General features: G+C 37.3%; 1 long non-coding RNA gene and 1 pseudogene across 1 annotated transcript in view; one reads left to right on the top strand and one right to left on the bottom strand.

Annotated features, from left to right (window-relative positions):
* The window catches only part of LOC140847386 (uncharacterized), a 609,000-nt gene that overhangs the window by 411,516 nt on the left and 172,684 nt on the right, over positions 1-24,800 (bottom strand). The gene's annotated exons all lie outside the window — the stretch shown is intronic.
* LOC108395683 (small ribosomal subunit protein eS7-like) lies at positions 19,787-20,423 on the top strand (annotated as a pseudogene).

The raw sequence follows: 24,800 nt of genomic DNA on the forward strand, positions 1-24,800 counted from the left end.
AGTTTCTTCAGCTATAACATTGGGATAATTTTTGTCTTGGAGGTCCAAGATAGCAGAGTTGAGAGGAAAAATTAGACCATAAATGTAAATGTGTTTTGTGAGCAACAAAGAACTATACAAAACTCAGGAATTCATTTTCTGGGAGATATCAGTCAGAGGACGTGAAAAAAATATCCCTGAAGTGGAGTAATAATAAAATGTGACCATACTGGTAGGAAAAAAAAGAGAAAAGATTTAAAAGAAAAATCAAGGTTACTAATCATTCCCACTTCAAGATATATGGTAAGCACATACATATCTTCAATCACAATGGAGTCAATACAAAGACTTTATAGAAATCATTTTCTCTTATTTGTAAGCTTTTTTACCCACTAGTGTTTAGAAGAAGCTGTAATTTCTTAAATAAAGTCTGTCTGTAGCACAGACTGTTGCCTACTACTGCCCATTCACTCTTGTTCATAGCAAGCCTTGCATTATAGATGGCAGCAATAGAGGAAAGGAGGAAGAGGGGGTGCTACGGAGGTATAGAAAGAAAGGGGGGTAAGAGGGAGGGAGGAAGCCTATAACAGCCTACTACATAGTGGTAGCCAGTGAGATGGAAGCAAAAGTCTCCAGGTGGGACTTCTAGGAACTCTTTAAAGGGGACTAATTCAAGTGGTGTAATCTGACTTTCCTTCTTCTAGATATCTGGGACATGGAACACTGAAGTTGTGACAACCATCTTTTGCAGATGGACGCCAAGAACTAAGGTGGCAAGGAAAGTGATAGCAAATGCTGGTGAACTCAGCATACCTGTTCTGGACTGCAACCCCCAAGCTTCCATTTTCACTCTTACTATAGTGATAATATACTATCCAGACTTTACTGTATGATAAAGGTTTAAAATTCATTAGTAAGGTCCTATTTCATAAAACTAAGCTTGGGTCAAATAAGATCTCACATCGTTACATCCAAGACTATTTCACATCAAACTCCTTGTTGCATTATCTTAATTAAAATCCATAAGAGTTTTGTTTTTCTTTTTTTAGTTCCATATTCCGGGCAAAGCAGAACACATTCTATTGGCTTCTACAGGAAATAATGTTGCCAAGACAGCTGGAGAAGACTATGAAAGCCCGTTGGACCTTGCAGTCAAGCTTTGTGCGTACTTTGGGAAAACAGCTGAGAACTCCACATCCTGATTTACATAATAAGGGCAAACTTGCATTTCCAAGCCACACTTAGTTCAAGCACCCAGTCTTCATATAGTGATAACAATATCTAGTAGTAGTTAGTCCAATTCCTTCTCTAAATATTTATGCCAGATTTCAGTGGGAAGCTACTCATCATACAGGACCAGAATTAGTTTAAACGCACCAGGGAACTAAGCCATAGTCCCACTCATTTTCAGACACAAGAGCATCATTCTTATTGTGATGAGCTGGCATCTGTGTCAACAGAGTACAAATTATTCTATTTTTTTTCTATCTCCAAAGGGATGTTATTGCGTACATAGGATTTCTAATTTAAATTATTTAAATTTGGATAAATCAAGTCACTTGCAGAATACCTCACCATTCTGCCTTTGATGGAGGGATTTGGAATGAACATCACTCTTTTCAAACTCAAAAGATCTTTTAAGACTGAAAGAGCATCTCATTGTTTTATCCCCTAAAACATGCAGCACTCTGCCCTGTACATACATTCAGTAAAAGTTGGCTCAATTGAATTCACTCAATTGTTTAGCATGTTTATGGGGAGACTTATTTGAGAGACAGACATGACTTAAGGATACAGAAAACCTCAGTTCTGCCACTCATGACCACAAAAGCTGGCATTTATCAATCTCTCTACATCTTGGTTTCTCATTAATAAAAACTCAGCAACATATTTTTTGTCCAGCCCATTTCTTGGTGTCATTGGGTGGGTCAAATAAGGTAAATGCCTATTATTTCATAACATACTGTTTTTTTGTAAGGTATTATTATTTATTATGTGTGTTTCCGTGACAATAAGTTTTTCCCTTTATTTAGCCCTAGTGAATGTTTACTTTGTTTGTGAAATCATATCCTTCAACCAAGTACTGCCTTGCAGCAGTGGCACTACGCTCAGTCCACCCAAGCTGAGTTGCAGTCACTTATCCAGTGGTGACCTTCTAGCAGAACAAAGAAATTCAGGCTTCCTCTTTACATAGTTACCTCTTCTTTCATATGTCAATCAGCTAAGAGATAAAGTAGGGATATCCCAAACATCTTCTGCAGAGGCCCTTAGCATCAGCAATTTAAGATCACCAGCCTGAAGAGGGAGAGATGGGGGCGGGGCACCTATGTGGGTTCCTTGACCCCCACATATGACTGTTTCATAAATGAATGTAAAAGCGCTCTGTAAACTGAGTATCTAGAGCTGTGGGAGGTTTCTTCTTGGGCTACATGTAACCCGTATGTGTTTGCTTGACGTGTCGAGGGGTTTGGAACACTGGCATACCCATATGCAAATGTGAATGCAAATCCCAAAACCAAAAACAATTTTTATCGGGATTAGAAACCATCTGGAATTATCAGCAAAATAGAAAACATATGAACTATACTTAGTTTCCACGTATTCTAAATTAAAGGCCTTACTTCAAAATTTTGGCTAGAATCAGAGACAATAATATGACTCAGAAAATCATAGAAATGAATCCCTGAACACCACAACTAGTCTTTCTGAGTCACTTGAAATATGCCAACCAGCTCAGATCAGACTAAAACCCATCAGCAATACAACAAATGTATGGTCTGTGACACTATGGATACCCACACAAGAATAAAGTTCTCTGCTCTTAAAGAAATACAATCCTGTGGGGCCTCCAGGAGCTTAATTAAAATAAAATTAGGAAAGGCAGAAAAATATTTAAGATTGTTCTTCTCTCATTTTTCCATGGGGAAACACCAAAAATTAAAATTGTGCATCATCTTAATAATTGTTTTACTTAACATTTATCGAGCATGAGTTAATATAAAGGATCAGATTACTCATGGGAGTCAGAGGTATTACTCTGTAATATTCTTTACTAGTAAATTCAAGGATGCATGCACTCAGAGAATAGGTGAAGCAGAGAGAGCGTCAGGGCATGGAATAGAGGCTCCCCAGCCCCTTCCTTCCCACATCAGAGATGCAGTCTGACCTGCGTTCCAAGATGAGGTCTCCAAGTTGGGTGTGCCGTCACCTCATACAGCAGGGCATATTTTAGGTTATGAAACACCTCCATTTACAGCCAGATAGTCACATAGCTTACAGGATATTCTCCAGAGAGCCATGACCCATAAATCCGTGGATGTGTTTACCAAAGGCAATCCTAACCCAGAGATGCCCAGCAGCCCATGGCCACGACTTCTCCTCGCAAACACCATTAGTCTGTTCACCAGCTAGCTTATTAGCAAGTTTATAAGGAGATCAGCCCGAGTCATTTGCCTTCTTGCTGTCTCATGACTGCCTCCCCCCAGTAACGAGAGAGAAATGAACTGAATTGCAGGCCAAATTGGTGAACCCCTTCCTGCCCAGAACATCCATTATATTGCAGGTACAATTCCTAAATTCTTTGCATATGTTACTTCATGGAACCCTCTCAACTCCATGAAGTACTATCATTCCATTTTCCAAATGAAGAAATTCAGGCAAGAAAAGCTTATGCAACTTGCTGAAAAATCCCACAGCTGGAATGCGGCAGAGCCAGGATTTAAGACCTAACACTTTGGCTTCAGATTGTTTTCTAAGACATGATATGATTCACTTCTGGAATTCTAAATCTTTCTGGGATCTCTCTTTTGAGACTTATATTACATACTTAAGATTAAGAAGGACAAAGATTCTATAAGCTGGTTTTTATATCTTCAACTGTGGTGGATTAAAGATGGATGACAATTGTTTTACTTTTGTCCCACTGAGACGGGATCTATTTCCCCAACCCTTGCATCTGTCCAGGCTTCTGCCTGTTTTCACAAATAACAAAAATGGTGGAAGTGACACTGTACTACTTCTTGACCTAGCCTTCAAGAGGCCTAGCAGCTGCCACCTCTGTCTCTTGGTGCGCTGAGCCACCACAGCAGAAGTGTGACTACTGTGATGGACAGACCATGTGGAGGGGCACTGGGAATGGAAAGGGAAAGTGGTGCAGCTGAGCCCATGTCTCGGGACATCCTTGCCAAGGTGTCAGGCATTAGTGAAACTGTCTTGAACCCTGCAGACCAGACCAGCTAGTGGCTGAATACCACTGCCTGACCTCAATCAATAAGTTGAAGAATAATCCAGTGAAACCGGAATTGCTGACTCACAAAATGATGAAAATAGAGACACGGTCTCCCATTCCCCATAATATGCCTGGGTCATGGAAAGAGAATCCCTAGAATGGTATGAACTGCTGTGCCACTAGAAAAAAATGAGAAAATATAGAAAACAGGGGCCTCTTCAAAGCAGCCTTATTTAAATTTTGTTTTTTTTAATAACAAAAGTGAACATGAAAAGTTGTATTTAATAAATGGTATGCTCTTATCTTAAAAGTTAAGGGCATTCGAAGGTCTAAGAGGTCAGGAAGATTACTTCATAAGTTGCAAAATGAGTTTGCAAGAGTCCAGAGCACAAGCAATGAGCGTGGGTGAGAATTTTGAGAGGGTCACATGTTTGTGTTTTCAAAGGAAAACTGTGTGGGTGGTTTAAATTACACCAAAGCACATTTAAATTTTTGCAGCTATGTTAATATTAACCACATCTATACTGTGCTAAATTTCCCAAAATGAAAGTGTCCAAATCTCTCTGGGTAGGAGCTGTGTGTATTGCCTCAAGGCTAATGAAGCTACCGGCCTCTCTCATGCCTAAACATCCATGACCTTCATCAATTATGGGCCAGAGAGTTCGAGCTAACTCCTGGCCTTGCATATCCTAGCAGCACAGTTCTCACTGCTATTCTTCCTCTGTGATTTTTTTTTCCTTTCTCTGCCTGAACTTCTTATTCCACCTCTTTCCAATACACAATAGCCCCTATACTACATATGCATGTGCACATGTACACCCCCCACACACACACACCACGGGGACATACAACGCAATGCCAATGGTAACAAAAGGGACAAGGATCATTCTTTCAGCCCTGCATCTAGTATTAAAGCCATCAGACATGCTTTCAAAATGTTACGTCCCTAAGCATTTACATCTATTATTAATGGCCCAATCTCTCTTCCTTAAAAACCTTTAGCTCCAAGATGTCACATACATTAAAGATAAATCTGACCTATTGAAATATGAAAATCAGGCAGATTGACCATTAAATTGAACATTAACACAACAAACCAGAAATGTTTTATAAATGTTACTTACTAGATAAATTATCTGTTCATTTATCCAGCTGACATTTACTATGTATTTTCAATTTGCCCAACACGGGCCATGTCATTCTATCTGATACGCTGCTCACAACAGCCCTGTGAATTAGGTATCGTTTTATCCATTTGCCAGATGAGGAAACAAAAACTCCAAGAGGGTAAATGGCTTATACAAAATTACAAAGATACTCTCCAGTAGTAACCAAGATCATGGCCCTATTTTATATTCACTCTCTTTTTAATATGTGCAACTCAAGCCCAGTTCTAGCTAGAGATTTGTTCCTCATAATTGCAAAAGATTCCATTATTCACAGAAAAGGAAAAGCCAGTTTTTAACAAGTTTACATGATTTTATGACTTTAAAGAAGCCCCACTACAGACCAGAACTAGGCCCTCTGATAACTATGATGTTAGGTCATATTCATATTAACTACTAAGTTAAATATGGGAAAATATCAGCAGGAAAGGCAAACTTCTATTGTATATCAACGTTATGATACATGTAACCAAATAAACGCTGCAATGAGGTGCTATTTTACAGGAGACCAGGAAGTGCTTCAGTAGCTGAAGCTATTGATGTCTCATCCACACCCTTGGGGCCCCGTCAGAAGTCACCTACAGCTTTCTGGATAGTTCCTCTACATGCCAGCACCTGTGTCACTCAGTCCAGGGAATTTTTCTGGCTACAGGAGTATGTTCAACACTCTTGACTTGAAGAGCTGAAGAGTTTAGGACCCCCAAAGCAACTCTTAACCAATGAGAGATAGGAGTTGGCAGGTAAATATCCAACCTTTCTACCCTTCAGTAAGACAATTCCAGGGTGTGTTCTTCACAGACATTAACAAGCTCTGGGTGGGATTGAGACACAGTCACTCACAGTAGTAACCTGTGTACCCATTATTGTAATATACCCATTAGAGCTCTTCCCCCTTACTGTCTCACTTCCCCACATGTTGCAAGACTTCCTGAACCCATCTCCCAAATAAATTGCTTATTCTCTATAGCAGATCACATTTTCTAAAGATAGCTGCATCAGTATATCCCATCCCACATATTTTTCTTATAATGTGACATTGACAGTCTTCCATCAAAAGAGGTAGAGTATATGTCCCTTCCCTTTGAATCTAGGAAGGCCTATGATTACAGCAGAAGAAACACAATGTGACAGCTCAGCCTAGGTCATAATAGGCAGTAAAGCTTCTACCTGGGCTTTTTGAAAGGCTCACTCTTGGAATCCAGCCACTGTGCTATGAGCCAAGCAAGGCCATATGTAGATGGTTCCAGTCAATAGCCCCAGCTAACTTTCCAGTCAGCAGCCAACATCAATATCAAGACATTGGAGTAAGTCTTCAAATGATTCTAGCCCCCTGACTAGAAGTCAAGTAGTACAGGAGAGATGTTCCTTCCAGCAATGCCTAAATTACAGACATGTGAGTAAGGTAAGTGCCACCACTGTTATAAGACACCAAATTTTGGAGTTGTTTGTTACTCCACAGTAAGTAGCTAGAACCCATACTAAAATTTTTGTCTCATATTCAAATTCTGCTTTGGGAGGAACCCCAAATTAAGACAGAGAGGGCCCAAGGTCATTCAACTAGTAACCAGCAGTAAGTACACATGAACTCAAACTGCCTACTCAAAGCCCATGCCATGTCCACTATACTCTACCACCTAATCATTCAGCCAAGTAACTATTTGGTCTCTTAAATGCAGAGAGCCCACCATCTCTAAAAGAGGAAACAAGATGGAACTGTGTTCCTCACAATTTTTGTTATGTAATAGATACTAAATATGAATACAAAATAGTCCCAAATGATCACGCCTCAATTATTTCCACTGCTCTTAATGCCACATTCCAAGTCCTACCCATTATTCTAGATACTTCTGCCAGTTCCAAACCAGGAGAAAACTTAAAAGGACATTACTGCAAGGGAGGAGAAAAATATAAATAGCTAATTATAGGCTTTAATGTTTTGCTTTTCATCAGAGTATTCTCAGCTGAGCAGTAAAAACTAGGCACATTTTCAAGAAATTTCAGATGAAAAAATAAAAAGGCAAATAGTGATTCATCTAGATTTCTGCCCCATACAGTGTTTAGAATTAATGTTGCTAACAAAAGAGTATAGACATGGAAACATAACGTATATTCTAGAGGAAATTTTGCTCAATATACTTTTTTTAAGAATAAAGATGACTAAAAATTAATCTGTAAAGATGAAATCTAAAATCTGACCCAAAATTGTAATTATCACTATTAAAATAAAATTAAAAGGGAATTTCAAAATTGTTCTATCCTAAACATGTTACCCACCACATTAAATCCACCTCAGCACGTTCAAATAAAGACCTGCTAAAGGAATTAGCACATGGAAAGAATAAATCTCTATTTCCTTAAAGTTCTCTGTAGCATTATGAACACAGTACTTACCAGAGGTTAAGTGCAAGAACATCAGTTTCAAAGAGACAAAGCACCAACTCTATCAAACCCTTAAGTCTGTCATTGTGACTTTGTAAAACATGCCACTGCAGCTATTTCAGTGGATATATCTAACCTAACTGGATTTCTTTTGACAAAATTTATTTACTGAAATAAGATCTCTGCTTTAACTCCATCGCTCAACCTTTGGCATTGGTCCACTTCACCCATGATTAATTTAAACCTTAGCTGGCGTTTTTCATAAATATGTTTGCTTAATAAAATATACCTTCAAATTAGTTCCAGGCTCACTCTTCCATTTTGAAACAAAACAATGATCAGTAAGATAGATCTTTGTAAAATGTTAATGAATTTCAACCAAATCTAGTTAGAGGTAGAGTTTGAGAGAAGAAATTTCAGTAAGTGACATTTGGCCCACTTATCTGTTTATCAGCAGTGATGAAAACAGTACTTCTACATACACAGTTAATTTCAAGAATCATTAATTAAGCACTGAATCTCCTAGAAGGTATGAGATATACAAAATGAATCCTTGGTCAGCCTAGGAACTTGCTTTCTATTCGGTCAAGGATATTGTTCAGAGTGTCTTGTGTGACAGAATCTAAAGTATTAAAATCACTTTCAGAAGCATGCAATTCCACAACTGTTCCTAAGATCTTTGAGTACAAGGGTTTCTCCCATAAGAGAGGGCTTATTTCATATCCAAAAGACATAGACACTTTTTATACCGTTACTATTGTTTTCCTGGCTTCCTCTAGAATTTTAACATATCTGGACTGTTACAAGATTTAGTGCATTTAAATTTCTTATCTGGGCCATGGCAACAGAGTAGTGGGGAATAGCATCTAGGAGTTAGAGGCTTATGAATGGTGGTTATGATCTTATGACCTACAGTTAATGAGCACAGGGTATGTCTGCCTTTCCTCCATTGTAAATAGGTACAGTCATTTTGTGTACTTCTCCTAGGTTTATTTTGAGAATCAAATGTTGGTCGGAATTATGCATAAATGATGAAGTCCTATACAACCCTACTACAGCACCTATCAGTTAGCTGCCTGTCCCCTTAGACAACTGGCATTCATTGTATCAATGCACCCTCAACTTGGAGGGACCTTTGGGTCTTGTAACCTAATCTCTACTCAGTGTCAGAATCTCCCTAGCACATCAGTCCCAGCAAGAAGGAAATTCCTGCTGTGAAAGGTCTGTAATTTCTGGACCTGCAGTCTTTAGGGCATTGGCAATCAGCCACTACAGCTGGGGAGGAGACCTCTCCAAGCTTTTATCTGGTTGAAGCAAGAAGCAATAGGCAAAGGAGACAACTAAATATGAAAACTGTTGACCTCTCTTCCTCTCCCGTTCTAGCTTTACCCTCAAAGTCATGATTGTAATACAAATCTCAGGAATCATATTTTTCCATCATTCAGCACTGGCCCTGGTGCATAATAGGGGTTCAATATATTCTGAATGTTAAACAGGTAAAGTGAAGGTCCTTCTACCCCTCCAAATGTTCCTTCAGACTCTAAGATTCAGAACCCCTTTAACAGGAGACAAAGGCTAAAATATAAATACTAAAATGAGAACAAAGAGTTCAAAATGAACATGAGACCTCAAGAGTTGACTTCTTAGGATAACTTGTTTCTGTCACAAAAAGTATCAGACACTTTTTCCTGTTGAATAATGGAGAAAGGTTTGGAGCATATCAAAGGAACTAGTTGAATAGATCAGTTTTACTTTTTATTTAATTATAATGCAGTTCAGAATAATATGAGGTGGGATTCTTTTAGACAGGAGGTTGGGTTTTTGTTGGTGCAGAGAAAAGATAGAAAGAGAAGAGCAATGAGGTAGACAGAATTACAAGGAGGAAAAAAAGGATAGTACCACAGGAAATGGTCTGCAAGAAAGCAACAGCATCTTCCTTCAAGACTAATAATATGCTAACCTCCCGGGAACGTATTTCCAGGAGAATTAGAGAAAATAAAGGCATGGATATTGCATGGAACTCACCAAAGAACACTAAGCAATACCTCTGGAAATGCAGAGAGATCAATGCAATGTCTAAGTGCTGGAAGTGTCTCTTGGCTGAGGCTCCAAGTGGTAATCCATAGCAAGAAAAATCCCTTTTTCACATCTCACCATTCTCCTTCCCTCCTTACTCACATTTCCTCCTTCCCTTGCCTCCTTCATCAGTGAATGTGAAATGCATATATTTCCCTTTACCCGTGTCCATCATATTTGGAACAGTGGGAATGAGGCACAGTCTATCATTAGAAATAAAACTGTACTAAATAGTCACACCTACAACTGGAGATAATAGCCCAAGATGGTTCTCATTTTGCTCATTGACTCACCACCCATCAGTCCACAGAAAGCCTCTTAAATCTCCCTCTCTCTACACTCAACTCCCTGTGTAAAGCTTTCCTGAAGTATTATTAATGCTCTGACTTCTGGCTGTCAATTGATTGGTTCAATCTGGCTTTTCTCCCTGCATGGAGCTAGAGGAGGGACAGGAGTACTTCAGAATAATGTGAATAAAGCCACAAAGTGAGTACCCGGAGCATCCATAAGCCAGATATGCAACAATGTGGATGAATTTTAGAAACATATTGAATAAAATAAGCCAGACCAAAAAATCTACCTACGAATCTATTTTATATAAATTTCAAACAGAGGCAAGGTGAACATGCTATTTGAAGCTAGGATGGTGGCAACCTTGGGATGGAAGGAAGTAATGACTAGAAGGGGATGCCTGGCACCCAGTGAGTGCAGTGTTCCATTTCTAGATGCAGTTGCTGGTTACAAATGTGTGTTCCTTTTGATAAAAAGGCACATCCATCATTTATATGTATATTTTAATGAAGTCAAGTTAAGGAAATAAATAAATGGAAATCCAGAAGCATTTGAGATGTATACAAACTAACCTTAAAAATAGTTACAGTGAAACAAAATAATGAGATCAGATGCTAGCTGGATTCTTTGGCCTGTTGAAGGCTCCAAGTTTGAAGCCTGCTTTTTCTTTGCTAAATACGGAAGCTAGCAAGTACCACAAGCATCCAACCGAAGAGTTTCTCCTGGAAATGATTAGTTGGGTTGAAAGAAAATAGTGAAGAGAATGTCTCACCGTGTAATTCAGTGCTATTTCATACCCTGTCTAGAGTCTACCTAAAGTTATCCTTTTTTTCTCCCTTGGATTCAGTGCCATGTGACCCACATTTTTATGAAAAACAATATGCAACTTAGATGGCTTCCTGAAGCAAGAGTTTCCTTCACGGATGCCATGCTCCATCTCCTTTAATCTTCAATCTCAGCTCATTTCCTCCCTGCCTGGCCACCTGAAGGTGCTATTTTGACATGCATACTCTATGCAAGCGTACAGAAAGAGGGTTTGATAACTTCACAAGTTCATTGGTCTTTTCTACATCTAAATAATTTGATTCAATATTTAAAAATGGGAAACACTGAATATGTCAAAATCAAATATAAAACTCAAAGGTATTGGCTGTAGCTGAGTCTTCCAAGTATATGAAAATGTTTTTTCAGCATCTTCAAAAGAAAAAATGTTTTCTAGTTTAAATGCATCCACATATTTCCTCCTAACAAGTGGCTTTGAAACAACAGTAATTCAGTATTTTTCCATCTATTTATTCATCACTATGTTCTTATAAATAAGAGCTGGGCATAGAAAGGGCTATTTTTATTTTGTAACATTGATACATCCTTTTGTAGCTGTATGTCTTTAGGTATTTTGTCCATTTGGTTTCACAGTTGGTAAGGTTGTTGGGGGTTTGCTAACTCCTTGGTGTCTTTGATAAAAAGAGCAGTTTTTCTCATTGTGTAAATATTTTATTCTTGTTGGACAATGTTCAGAAAATAGAAGTTTAAATAAGTTAAAAAATACAGAATATATATGTGAGAAATTAAGAATAGCTTGCATAGGGTTTTTCAAAGCTAATTTATAAAGGTGGCAATTGATCCAACTACCCTCCTGTGGGGAGGTCACAGGCCTCTTTGCTCTTTGGTCTGCAGGTTTATTATCAAATCACCCTAATACTCACTGTCCAATCCCTGAGCTTCTCTCTGCTCAAGTTCAGCAGAGGTTAAGTACGTTAATGATAGTCATCTTCTTTTCCAGGGCATTAAAAGGTGGGGCAAGAGATAATATAGGGCTTCCAATCTAATTTCTACTCATATTGTATATCCCAGTCTTCAAAACTTTCTGAAAATATCAGGATCAGATACCTAAGTTACCTGAGAAAACTTAATTCTATTGAAAGATGGAAGGGGAGGGATTACATATTTTGCTTTTTATCACAGTGGCTCCAATTTCTGGCTATTGAGTTGAACATCCTATAATTTGGTATATTCAGATTTGTATTTTATACTACAGCTTGGAATATAATGGTAGTAACAATGCTATTTCTTTTTTAAAGAGTCTCTTTAAAAAAATCAGAACAGAAATAGCTCCAACTACCTCAAGAAAAAAACAAAAATATTATCTATCATATGCCACTAATTTGGAATTTTAAACAAAGAAAATGAAATTATGATTACAATTCTGGCTCAATTCAAGGGAGAAAATCTTAATCAGAGCTGCCAATGGTCAAATGGGCTTTGTTGTGGATTAATGAGTTCTCTGCCATGAAAGAAACTCAAACCAGGCCTGTAGATCCATTTTCTATAAATGTGGTCTGATGTTTCTACAGAGTGAAAGACAGAATTGAATGAAGGCTCTTGCTTTCTCAAATCCAAGTTCTACAGTACCCAGTGGAGCTCCCATCAAGACCCCAGCTCCGCTAATATGTCACACAGCCCTTCTATAGCATGGTGAAAGTCATGATATACAGTAGAGTGGGTGGTAGGGACAAAGGGTCATTTACTATAGATTTCTATTTAGATTGGTCAGTGACCCAGCTTTGCAGCTTTTACTTTGACCCCAAGAGAAGTTTGAATGGGTCACTCTGACCCCATTCCTCACTTCTTCATAGGAAAGTAATATTCCAGAGAAGTAGAATGCAACCTCCTTTGGTACCTCCTTAAAATGACAAAACAGGAATTCAGAACTATTCATCTATAATGTAACCAGCAAAAGGGTAGAAGCATTAGATTTAGACACTGCCTCTTTACATTTAGGCCAATTCGACAGACCAAAAGGCATAAAAATATTACAAACTGACTTTTAATTGTAGAAACCACTGGATCTATGTTCTTAAACTGCAGTCTCCAACTTTCTGTGATCATGCATAAAATGTATGCATTCACTCACAGAACAGATGTCTACTGAGCACCTACTACGTGTTAGGCATGCTTTTAGACCAGGGGTTAGCAAACTTTTTCTATAATGGGCCAAATAGTAAATGGTCAGCTTTGCAAGCTGTATGGCCCCTGTCACACCTACTCAATTCCCCTGTTATAATGTAAAAGCAGCCACAGGCAATCCACAAATGAATGTGTATGGCTATGTTTCAATAAAACATTATTTACAGAAATAGTAGGTAGGCTAGATGTGGCCTATAGGCAGTAGTTTACCAACCCTTGGTCTTGACCCTTGAGATATAGCAATGAACAAAACAGAAAAAACCCTTCCTCCTGGAGCTTATATTCTAATGAAACCAGTAAAAAAGTTAACATGTACTCCAAATATATGTACATGCATTTATTTTTAAATTCTATGTGTATAATAGCATATAAACACATTGCATGCATTACAAAATTTATGCAATACGCTAAATTATAAAACAAGTATTAAACAGATTAAAATAAATCTCATTTTAATTGTTTCATACTTTAATTATTTTTTTCACATTTTCACTAAAATTCTCACTACTATTATATTTTGGTGAGAGCAATATTTTTTTAAATATTGGTTTAACATTTTGGGAACCAATTTTAAGCCAGTTGTTTCAGATATAATGGCTGTCACAGTGAAAAATTCACCTCACAAAGATACGTAACTCCAAATAGGAGAATTGTATTATTGGCTGTGCTTCTGAAACCATAATTATACATTTATAAATCTCATCCTCCAATTATGCAGAATTTCATTAAATTTTTGCCTTATATATTTATAGCTTCTGCAGTATAAATGAGTTGTGACTGCCAACTAATTGGAAGGTAAATATTGGAAGATAAATAGACATTTGTTGACTGACTGAATAAATGAATAAAAATTCATTGAAAGCATTTGAAAGATTTTTAGGGATGTGTCAAAGTTGACATAAAATATGCTGATGAGTTTTTTTATATGTGACATACTTAGATGGTTTTAAGCAATAACCTATTATTGCTAAAATTTAAGGCACATAAACATATTACCTGACAGTACACTGGGGAAAGGAAGGAATACGGAGGTCACCGCCAAGCTCTCCGTGCCATACTTCCCCAAAGGAAACTCACATAAATGATGTAACAAAGGACCATTCAAGAATCAGAACAGATGAAGGCTCCGAGGTCAATCCTTATGTTTAATGTCAGTAAGGTCTTCTTTGGGTTTTTTTATTATTTTAAAAATGTATAGGATCGAATGGACTCACTGATCACGTGGTACACCCTTTGGGTGCACTTTGTAAACAGTACTCTTCAGAGCTATTTATTGTGTCTGTAGTTTGCATTTGGAGAATGCCCTTTCCAACTCTGATCTATTTGTAGAGGATTTCAACCTATCTTGTTGCATGTCACCAATTTCAGCAATCTAGCTCACCTTTGTGTGCTCATTCTTGAGAATAACAACTTCTTATCACAGCACACAAGTATAATGATGCAGAGAAAAATCACATTAAATGAATCTCTCATTCACACCTAACTCAATCATAACCACTTAGTTGGCAATTTGGGGTTTCTAACTTACATGTGTTCCAATCCAAGAGTTGAGAATCAGCAAATTTTAACTATCTGAACTGTTTGGCAGAATCTTCAGAACTTTAGATGAACTTTAGCCAAGTTTTTCTGTCCTAATGAGAGGTTATTAATCAGTAGTATGTTTACAGTCATGAAAGGGCTGTTCAGAATTTTAATAAATGTCACTTAGAAAATTAACAAAAAAGTAATTAGGAAGATTTATTACCTGATTCCCTATCACCTTCATGGTCAAACCAAAGGAAAATGTGATAAAGAATGAGGATTACTAAAATCTGAAAATTTTATAAATATGCCCTCAAAATCCTCCTCAAAGAGCCGGAGAATTTGGCACGAACTCCTCCCTGATCAGCTAACACCTTGTAGCATTTTTCAGAATGTTAAGTGTTTGTTAATTTCTCAACCCCTCCGTCTGCTCTGGAAACAACTTTAGAGTGGGAAATTTTATCTTTTTTTCTTTTTTGTGTCCTCTATCTCATAGCAGTGTTCAATTTTCATTTGCTGAAACTGAATAAAATGTTGTAGAGGTCTGAAGGCTATTTTAAATTTCCATGGTTCACGATTGAAGAAAACCTTAGGAAAGAGAACTTTATCTCGTGTTCCTGAAAAAATAGGTAGAAAATATTTCCTTCTTCATGTCACGATTTTGATTCAGTTGAACTGTTGTCTGAATATTCTGTGTGAAATGTATTTCACATAATTTCACATACATAAAGTTTAAAAATGTGAAATTCATTTGGCCTACCTTCTTATAAAGGGAATAGTTAAAACTCTCATTATTTGTTAGTAATATGATCAACAGCATAAAAAACATCTAAACCAATCACAGACAAACTTGGAACTACTAAGAGTCCAGTAAAGTGACTAGATATACTATCAATAGACTTTTTCTTTATCAACAATAGCCAACTACAAAATACAATCAAGCATAAGATAACATTAACAAGAGCACCAAATTCTGTACACGTTCCAAGAATTAACTTCACCAAGAATACACAGGACTGCTAGAGAAGTTTTTGTTTTTAATTCAATGAAAGAACATAAAGGGAAATCTGAGGAAATGAAGGACATTAGCATTCCATGCTCTTGAAGGGATGATTTATTATAAAGATGTCAATTTTCCCAAAAACGACCTATAGTCAAGCCAATTCCAAGCAAAATTCCAGCTGGATTTATTTTGATCAACTTGATAAACCTCTTCTAAAATGTGCACAGAAATGTAAAAGTCCATAAATAGAGAAGACAACTTTGAGAAATATGACAAAGAGTAAAGAACTGCCCTATCAGATATTAAGATATACTAAAAGTCATAATAAATAAGACAAAATGGAGTTGGTGCAAGAACCAACAAACAGAGCAGTGGCACAGACGAGGGAGTCATAACAGACCCATGTCCCTAACATACAACAAAGATGGCCCTACACACAATCAAAGAACAAAGAATGAACCAGTTAGTATACAGTGTTGGAAAACCCTTTTTGAGAAAATTAAACTGGATTCTTATATAACACCTTATAAGAGTTGGGCTCTAAGAGGACCAAAGACCTAAGTCTGAAAAGTAAACTATAAAGTAATGAAAGAGTAAAATAGCCTCGTAATTTTGGAATGGGAAGGATTTAAACAAAATTCAAAAATCACAATCTATAAGGTAAAATGCTAGTGAATATTATCATATCAAAATGAAGAATTCTGTTCAATGACAAATTGAATAGATAGATGACAGAATAGAAGTACTTTGTAATGATGTCTAAAATTGATAGGGACTACATTTGGACTATAAAAGAAGCACCTACCAAACAAGAACCCAAAAGCAAAATGGGGAAAAGAAATGAACAATTAACTCAAGAAGAAAGCAGTTAACTCAGGCATATTAAGAGATGCTCAAGCTCCCTAGCAATTAGAGAAATGTATACTTTATTTATGTCAGATAAGCAAAAATTAGAAAACTGGTATTCCTATTACTACTGTTGCATGACAAATTATAAAACTTAGTTGCTTAAAACAGCTACAGTCGTTTTATATCTCATGGTCTCTGTGGGACAAGGATTCAGGGAGGGCTTGGCTGAGAGGTCCCGGCTCAAGGCCAGAAGGTGTCTGGAGTTGGAGAACCTAGGAAATGACCAGACACCTCTCATCCTCATGCAGCCTTCTCCCTGTGGTCTGTCACATGAGCTGGTTAGGGATTCCTCAGAGAAGTCAGATGCCACACATGGTCGCTCAGGGCTCCAGGGCAAGTGGTCCAGCAAGCAAGGTGGAAATAGAATCACCTTTTAGAATCTGGCCTCAAAAAACCACATGGTTACTTCTGCCATGTTATTTTGGCCAAAAACACTCACAAAAGCCTGCCCACATTCAAGGGGAGAACTGGACTTTACTTCTTGGTAGTAAATGGCAGATTTCCGTGCAGGATGGGAGACCCTGTTGCAGCCATCTTTGGAAAATGCAATGTGCCACAGCTGGATAATTCCAAGTGTTGGAGACATGTGGTAGTATAAAGGATGGACAGGTACAGATATTCTAGAAAACAATCTGCCAGTGTCTAGACAAATTAGGTATATCTATACCATTTGATATTATAACTCTCGCTTCTGGCTATATATGCCTGAGAAATTTTCTTATGTTGTATTAAGAGGATGTTTATCACAACATTTCTTGAAGTAGCAAGGGAATTGGGGATAATCTATGTTTCATCACCAGGGGAATGAGTAAGTAAAATGTGATTAATGCTTACAAAGGATTACTGTACAGCAGTTTGAAGCAATAGAGTAGATGTACACACAGTTAACATGAATAGAATATTAAAAAACATGGAGCTGAAAAACAGATTAAGAATTATAGTACAATATTATCAATATTTTTAATAAAATTTCATGCCCATGAAATAATATACTGTTCAAGAACACAAAGAAAAGAAGGGTAGATCTCAACCAATTAAATGTTTGCTTAGTTGCAGGGAAGAATATTGGGGTAAAAAAGAAGGAAAATAAAGAGATCAAGAAAACAAGACAGGGCCATTGCATTGACCAAGGATGCACCTTGAACTGAGGAGTATAAGGAATTCTAATTTAACATCTGATTTAATAATAATCTCCAAAAGCATAGTAAGACTAATTATACGAGGTAGGATTTTAGTCAAAAACCTTCTAGAAACTTATAGAGTGACACTTTGGCCAAGTCAGATGTTTCTGTAGCTCAGTTTATTAATCTTTTAAAATTAATCTTTAAAATATAGTCAATGATTGGGGACCAATGAGAAACACATTTTCAAGCAGAAGTGGTTTCTCAGAAGTCTTCAATTAACATATCACATAGATGTCGCTTTAATTAGGACTAGAGCAAGAGTATGTGAAAAAAATGTATTTTAACAACACGAAGGTTCCTACGAACCATAGGAAAAAAAGAAATAAACAAGATTTTTAAAAAAACCTTTCCAGTAAATTAAAACAGAGGTATGCAAAACAACAACACATATTTTGCATTAGAAAGGCATTGAAATGCCTGCCTATAGGGTAATGGGGTGCAGGGAATAATTCATTAACTAAGTTGTCATATCTACATTTAGATTGTAAATTAGGCAGATAAATATTCTAGCAAAATAATTACATTTCTAAGAGAAAAATTTTAATATTTTAACCATTATTCCTATTTATTAAAAGATTTTAATCTCTCTGATGTCTCAGGGATTGAAACTGATTTCATACAGTAATAAAACCACCACGGGTCCAATGGCAGAATGGTGGGAAATAGTCAAAGACAATTTCATTTCCTTGATATGACTTTGACATCTGAGTTCAGTGTTGGCTGACTGGTGTGTGCCTCTCCTTGCTTGGCATTCTCATTTAATAATGTAGTCACAGCTGTTAAAGTGGACATAATGTCACAAGAGACAGAGCTAAAGCTCAACTAAAGTGCAATGAGAATATTAGCCCTTTGGGGTGCAAGAAATATTAAGAAGTCAACCAAGGCCCAACCAAGACTGCCACACCAAGATCCTTTACAGATTTAACAAAAGGCTGCTTTAATTTCCAACCCCTAGAAGACACCCTAATGAGACTGCAAAAGAAAAAGTGCCCTGCACCCCTTACCCTCTCCCATTTGGAACCTGAGAAAAATTGAGCAATTTGCATTTAACATCTTTCTCAAGGTCACTGACAGCAACATTCGCTTACGGGTTTTTACTTTCTAGGACTCTGAATGGAAGGAGGGTGAAAAAACCATAGACCTGAGTTCCCCATATTAGTGAAATTCTAAAAAAAACACCAAAAGCAACTGCAGCCCATTGGTCCTACGTGCTGATATCTGCACATTTGCGGAGGCTTCAACTGAACACAAGCAGAGAGCAGTCCAGCAGCTCCAACTTCTATGCCCAATCAAAATTTAACTTGTTGTGAGTGACCTCACACTTTGGGTTGTCTCCTTTTAAGAGATACTAATGTTTAATAGTTTCTCCAAAACAGCAAAATGAGCTGGTATAATGCATAAGGGAGAAATGCATTTTTTAAATTTCCCCAAATAAAAACCCAGTTTTCCACAAAAAGATAAACAGTTTACACACATTTTTCCAGTATGAATAATCTTACCTTCATTCCTTAGCCTCTACTTGAATTTAAAAATGTAATGTATACAGTAGGTTCTCCTCAAGAAAAGAAGCGCCAAGAGGTACATGAAGTGGCATTCATTTTTCTCCTGGTTGGTAACTGCAATTAGAGGGGGAATTCCATTGATAATAATATGGACTAGCAATTATGTAGGAACTTTGGTAAGTATTTAACTATGTGCCAATGTTACCCCCTTTTTACAGAACCGCAGGAACTGAGATATGAAATAACTTGTGTAAGCACAGAGCTTGTAAGTGGTAGAACAGAGGCTCAAACCTAAGGAGTCCAGCTCCAGAACCTGTACTCTTAAAATTCAATCAATTAAGAAAATATTTCCAGAAGATGGCCTGAAACAACTGGCTAACGTTATTTTTTATGGTAAGCTTTGATTGGTCAATAACAGTCTCAGTTTTTCCTTGTTTTCCATTAGCACTGTCTGAATCATGTATCCCTTCCCTGAAAAGCTAAGGGAGCTCCTGTCCAGGAAGTTACTTAAAATTCTCAGGCTGCTCCTTCCAGGCCGGCACTAGCCAACCTATGTTGACTCTCTCAGCAAGGAGAAGGCCATGTTCAGTTCGAGCGCATAGATCATGAAGCCCAATGGCGAGAAGCCAGATGAGCTTGAGTCAGGCATCTCCCAGGCCCTCCATCAGCTGGAGATGAACCCGGACCTCAGGGCCCAGCTGCGGGAACTGAATATAACAGCAGCCAAAGAAACTGAAGTTGGTGATGACCAGAAAGCTATTATAATCTTTGTTCCTGTTCCTCAACTGAAATCTTTCCAGAAAGTCCAAGTCTGTCTAGTACGTGAATCGGAGAAAAAGTTCTGTGGGAAGCACATTGTCTTTATTGCTCAGAATAGTCTGCTTAAGCCAACTCGGAAAAGCCATACAAAAAATAAGCAAAAGCGTCCCAGGAAGGGATTAACTCCCAAATCTCCAGCCTTAATTCGTCCTCATCCCAAACCTTTGTTTTCCACGTGTTCTCTGCTGCACTCTGACAGCCATGCACGGTGCAATCCTGGAGGACTTGGTTTTCACAGGTGAAAGTGTGGGCCAGAGAATCACATGAAACTGGATGGCAGCCGGCTTATACAGGTTCCTCTGGACAAAGCACGACAGAACAATGCGGAGCACAAGGCCACAACTTCTGAAGCTCACAGGCAAGGATGTTAATTTTGAATTCCCAGCATTTCCGTTGTAAACAAAAATGGCTAAATAAAATATCACTCAAAAAAATTCTCAGGCTTTAGTTTTCTTACCTATAAAGATATCACAGATCCACAATCCCTAGTCCACAATTCCAAAATCCAAAATGCTCTAGAAACCAAAAGTGTTTTGTCAGTCAGCCTATTCAGCCTACCTGACTTGACCCCCTTTGACAGACTCCCCACCTTTCCTCCCCTGTCCTGCCCAATTTTATTTTGTGAAACTTTCTCTGGAGCCTCCTGCTCTTCCAAGGCTGAGACAAGTGCTTCTCCTCCGTGCTCCCAGGAGCCTTCCAGGTTAGCTTTGGACTATGTGGGAGTGTGTCTTAGTCAGCTGCCTCCTCGACCTGCCTGTTTCTCCTCTCCTCATCTTTTAGTTAGAAATCAACCACAATGCTCTCCTTAGACATAAAAAATAAATAATGTTCAAATTCAGGATTCAAGTTACCCAAAGTACACAAATTTTTAAGATATAGTAAGGCAAAACATGGTCTTAGGAACCCTAATAGAGCATCCCTGGATGCAAGGGTACACATACAGTTAAAACCCATATGTTTTGTCAAATAATACATAGTGGTTGTAGTTTGCAGTATGATTAACATGAAGAGAATAAACTATCAGGTTTTGAAATTGTGAGTTTATTGTGGTGCTCAATGCTTTTTTATTTTTAAATAGAGAGACAAGCTAATTTCCTCTTTTTTTTTACTAGGACACAGGCTCATAAGTAATGCTTATTCATAAACAAATGTCATGTAACATTAATAGCATAAGTTATAGTTTGAAAGGGCCTTTAGAGGATTACAATGCTGAATTTTTCTGCCTGGTAGTCAGGTTTACCTTAGGGGACAAGGTAAGGCAATGACGCAGGTAGTCAGGTTTGCCTTAGGGAACAGCCATTCAAAGTTAGGCATCACATAAGATGACACATCCATAAGATGTGGTGGTTATAAAATCAATCCTTTTAATAATGTTTCACTAAATTACAACATGCCATCCAAGGATTGATGGCATTTTGAAATTTGGTTTGCTCAACTATGAGAAACAAATGCAGATAAACCAGACAAATCTCCTTAATGTGTTCAGTGGTCTTGTCTAATTCAGAGCTTTAACTCCTGTGTTATGATAAAAGTATTTTGATGCCACATTTTCCTAAGCAATGTAGCCAATATCTAACCAATACAGTGGTTCTATTCATTAATAGATTTACTTGCCTTGAATAAGTAACCTCATAAAGTCTTGTCTTTTTCTCCCTGCTTCTACTGACCACTTCTCCAACAGTGGGGAAAGAAGTCATTGCAATAGAATGTCAATTTGCAAATGCCTTGTTTATATCTTTATGCACGTTATTTATCATTTATGTCATAGTTCTCCCACCACCATTTTCTCATTTCTGCCATGGTTTATTCTCTCTTCTCTGGTCACACTTCAATGTGTCACATGGGTGACACAACGCTGAAGTGGCTTAGTTTATAGACCATGAAATTTTGGTGACAGTTAAGTTAATTTTGCATGAAGATCAAGAAGCCAAAGCTGCAAAGTCATTCATAGAAAACAACTTTGCAAGGGGAAGGCTACTGTGTAGTTTAACTGAGCCTAGCCTTTTGTCTGGGATTATTTCAGATTGCATTATTCATAGCACATCTCCTTGTAACAGCGTTTTCCTTTCCAAAACCTTTATTGTCTAAAATTAACAGTTTCTCTATGATCGATACATTTGGTCACTGAAAATACAATACCCCTTTCTACAATAAAGTCTGGATCTAACTAGATAATTAAGCAAGTGAAAGCCTGGGATTTTTCTTTTCACAATTATCAAATTTTATTTTCCAAACACCCATAGGCTCATGACTTTCTGAAAAGCTCTGTGTAAGTCAAAGAGAACCAGTTAATAATTCTAGCATAGTGGCTCTCAAGATAAAATCAAAGTACAGGGATTCAGTCATTCATTGATTCATTCACAAAAACTCCAGATACAGAATAGCCAAAAGAACACAGCCTGTGCCCTCAGAGATGCTGTACATCACTGGGAAGAAACTTTTTTCATCAATCACCTAAATGAAAAAGTATGTTATTAAGTATTTATTGCTGCATAAAAATTACCTCAAAATTTGATTTAAAAATAAACATTTATGTCAGTTTCTATGGGTAAGGAATTCAGGAATGGCTCATCTAGATGGTTTTGACTCAGGATCTTTCATGAGGTTGGGGTCAAGATGCCAACCAAGGTTGTAGTCACTTGTTAGGTTGACTGAAGACTCCAGTTAGTTTGAGACAATTCTGGCCATGCCCCCTTTCCTGGCATAATTTTAATCAGTATTCCCTTTTTTTTCTAAAGTTCCCTGGATTGTACATTACATTCATCACTGAATTTAGAAGCTATATCCAAAGCAAACTACTCCTAAAATGAAGAAATGTCTGCTGTTTCAATTTCTCAGCCTCTCACATGCTCCCATCCCAACATATAGGGTGGCTTTCCTTCCTTGAACATATATAAGGGGGAAGCATTGAGGAGTGCTCTGGGTTACAGAGATATTTGCATGTCATCTTCCTATGGATAGTTAAAAAAAAAAGAGCCATGGATGGAGTGAGGTCACCTAGATGAGTACTTAATCCTAACTGAACATTAGAATCACCTAAGGAGTTGTTGTTATAAAAGCGGATGCCTGAGCCCAGACATTCTGATTTAATTGACTGTGATGGGACACTACATTCAAACACTTCTACATGAATAAAGATTAGGGCAGAAATAAATGAAACAGACAACAGGAAAGCAATAGAAAAGATTAACAAAACTAAGAATTGGCTCTTTAAAAAGATCAACAAAATCGACACACCTTTACAGTAGACAAACCAAGAAAAAAAGAGAGAGGACTCAATCAATAACATTATAAATAAAAGAGGAGACATTACAACTGATACCACAGAAATATAAAGGACCATAGCATACTGCTATGAACAAGTATAAGCTAACAAACTGGCCAATCTAGAAGAAATGTATAAATTCCTAGTAACATACAACCTACCTAGACTAAATCATGAAGAAGTAGAAAATGTGAACACACTAAACAAGAGAGGCGTCTAAGTCAATAATCAAAAACTTCCCAAAAAAAGACAGTCCCAGAACCAAAACCGTCATCAGTGAATTCTACCAAATGTTTAAAGAAGAATTCACACCAAACCTTCTCAACCTCTCCCACAAAAGGAATGAGTAGGGAATTCTCCCAAACTCATTTTGTTAGTCCTGCATTTGATACCAAAGTCAGATAATGACACTACAAGAAAAAAAAATTACAGGCCAGTATCTCTGATGACCATAGATGCAGAAATTCCCAACAAAATACTAGAAAACCAGATTCAGCAGTACACTGAAAGGATCATACGTTACCATCAAGTGGGAATCATCTCTGGAACACAAGGGTGGTTCAACATATGAAAAATCAGTGTGATACATCATGGTAATAGAATAAATGATAAAAATCATATGATCACCTTCAATAGTTGCAGAAAAAGCATTTGAGAAAATTCAACATCCATTCATGATAAAAACTCTCAACTAATTAGGTACTGAAGGAATGTACCTCAACATAATAAAAGTCATACATAATAAGCCCACAGGTAACATCATACTCAATGATATGTTGAAAACTTTTCTTCTAGGATTAGGAACAAGACAAAGGAGCCCATTCTCACCAACCCTATTCAACACAGTCTGGAACTCATACCCAAAACAGTCAGGCAACAAAAAGAAAAAAAGAGGCATCAGAATTTAAAAGGAAGGAGCAAAATTGCCTCTGTTTGTAAATGACATGATACAGAAAATCCTGAAGACTGCACTAAAAAAAAAACCATTCGATCTAATCAGTAAAGTTGCAGGATACAAGATCACCATGCAAAAGTCAATCGAATTTCTATACATTAACAATGAATTATGTGAAAAAAAGGAAACAATCCCATTTATAACAGTATCAAAAGCAATAAAATAATTATGAATAAAGTTAACCAAGGAGGTGAAATATCTCTACACTGAAAACTCTAAGACATTGATGAAGGAAACTGAAGAGGAAAAAATTAATGGAAAGATATCCCATGTTCAAGGATTAGAATATTATTAAAATGTCTGTACTACCCAAAACCATCTATAGATTCAATGCAATCCCTATCAAGAGTCTAACAGCTTTTTTTTTTTTACAGAAATAGTAAAAACAATCCTAAAACTCATGTGGAACTTCAAAAGACTCCAAATAACCAAAGCAATCCTAAGAAAGAAGAACAAAGCTGGAGGCATCACACTTCCAGATCTCAAACTATATTACAAAGCTATAATAATCAAAACAGTACAGTACTGGCATAAAAGTAGATACAAAGATCAATTG

Source organism: Manis javanica, chromosome X, assembly GCF_040802235.1.
Source record: "Manis javanica isolate MJ-LG chromosome X, MJ_LKY, whole genome shotgun sequence".
Taxonomy (NCBI): domain Eukaryota; kingdom Metazoa; phylum Chordata; class Mammalia; order Pholidota; family Manidae; genus Manis; species Manis javanica.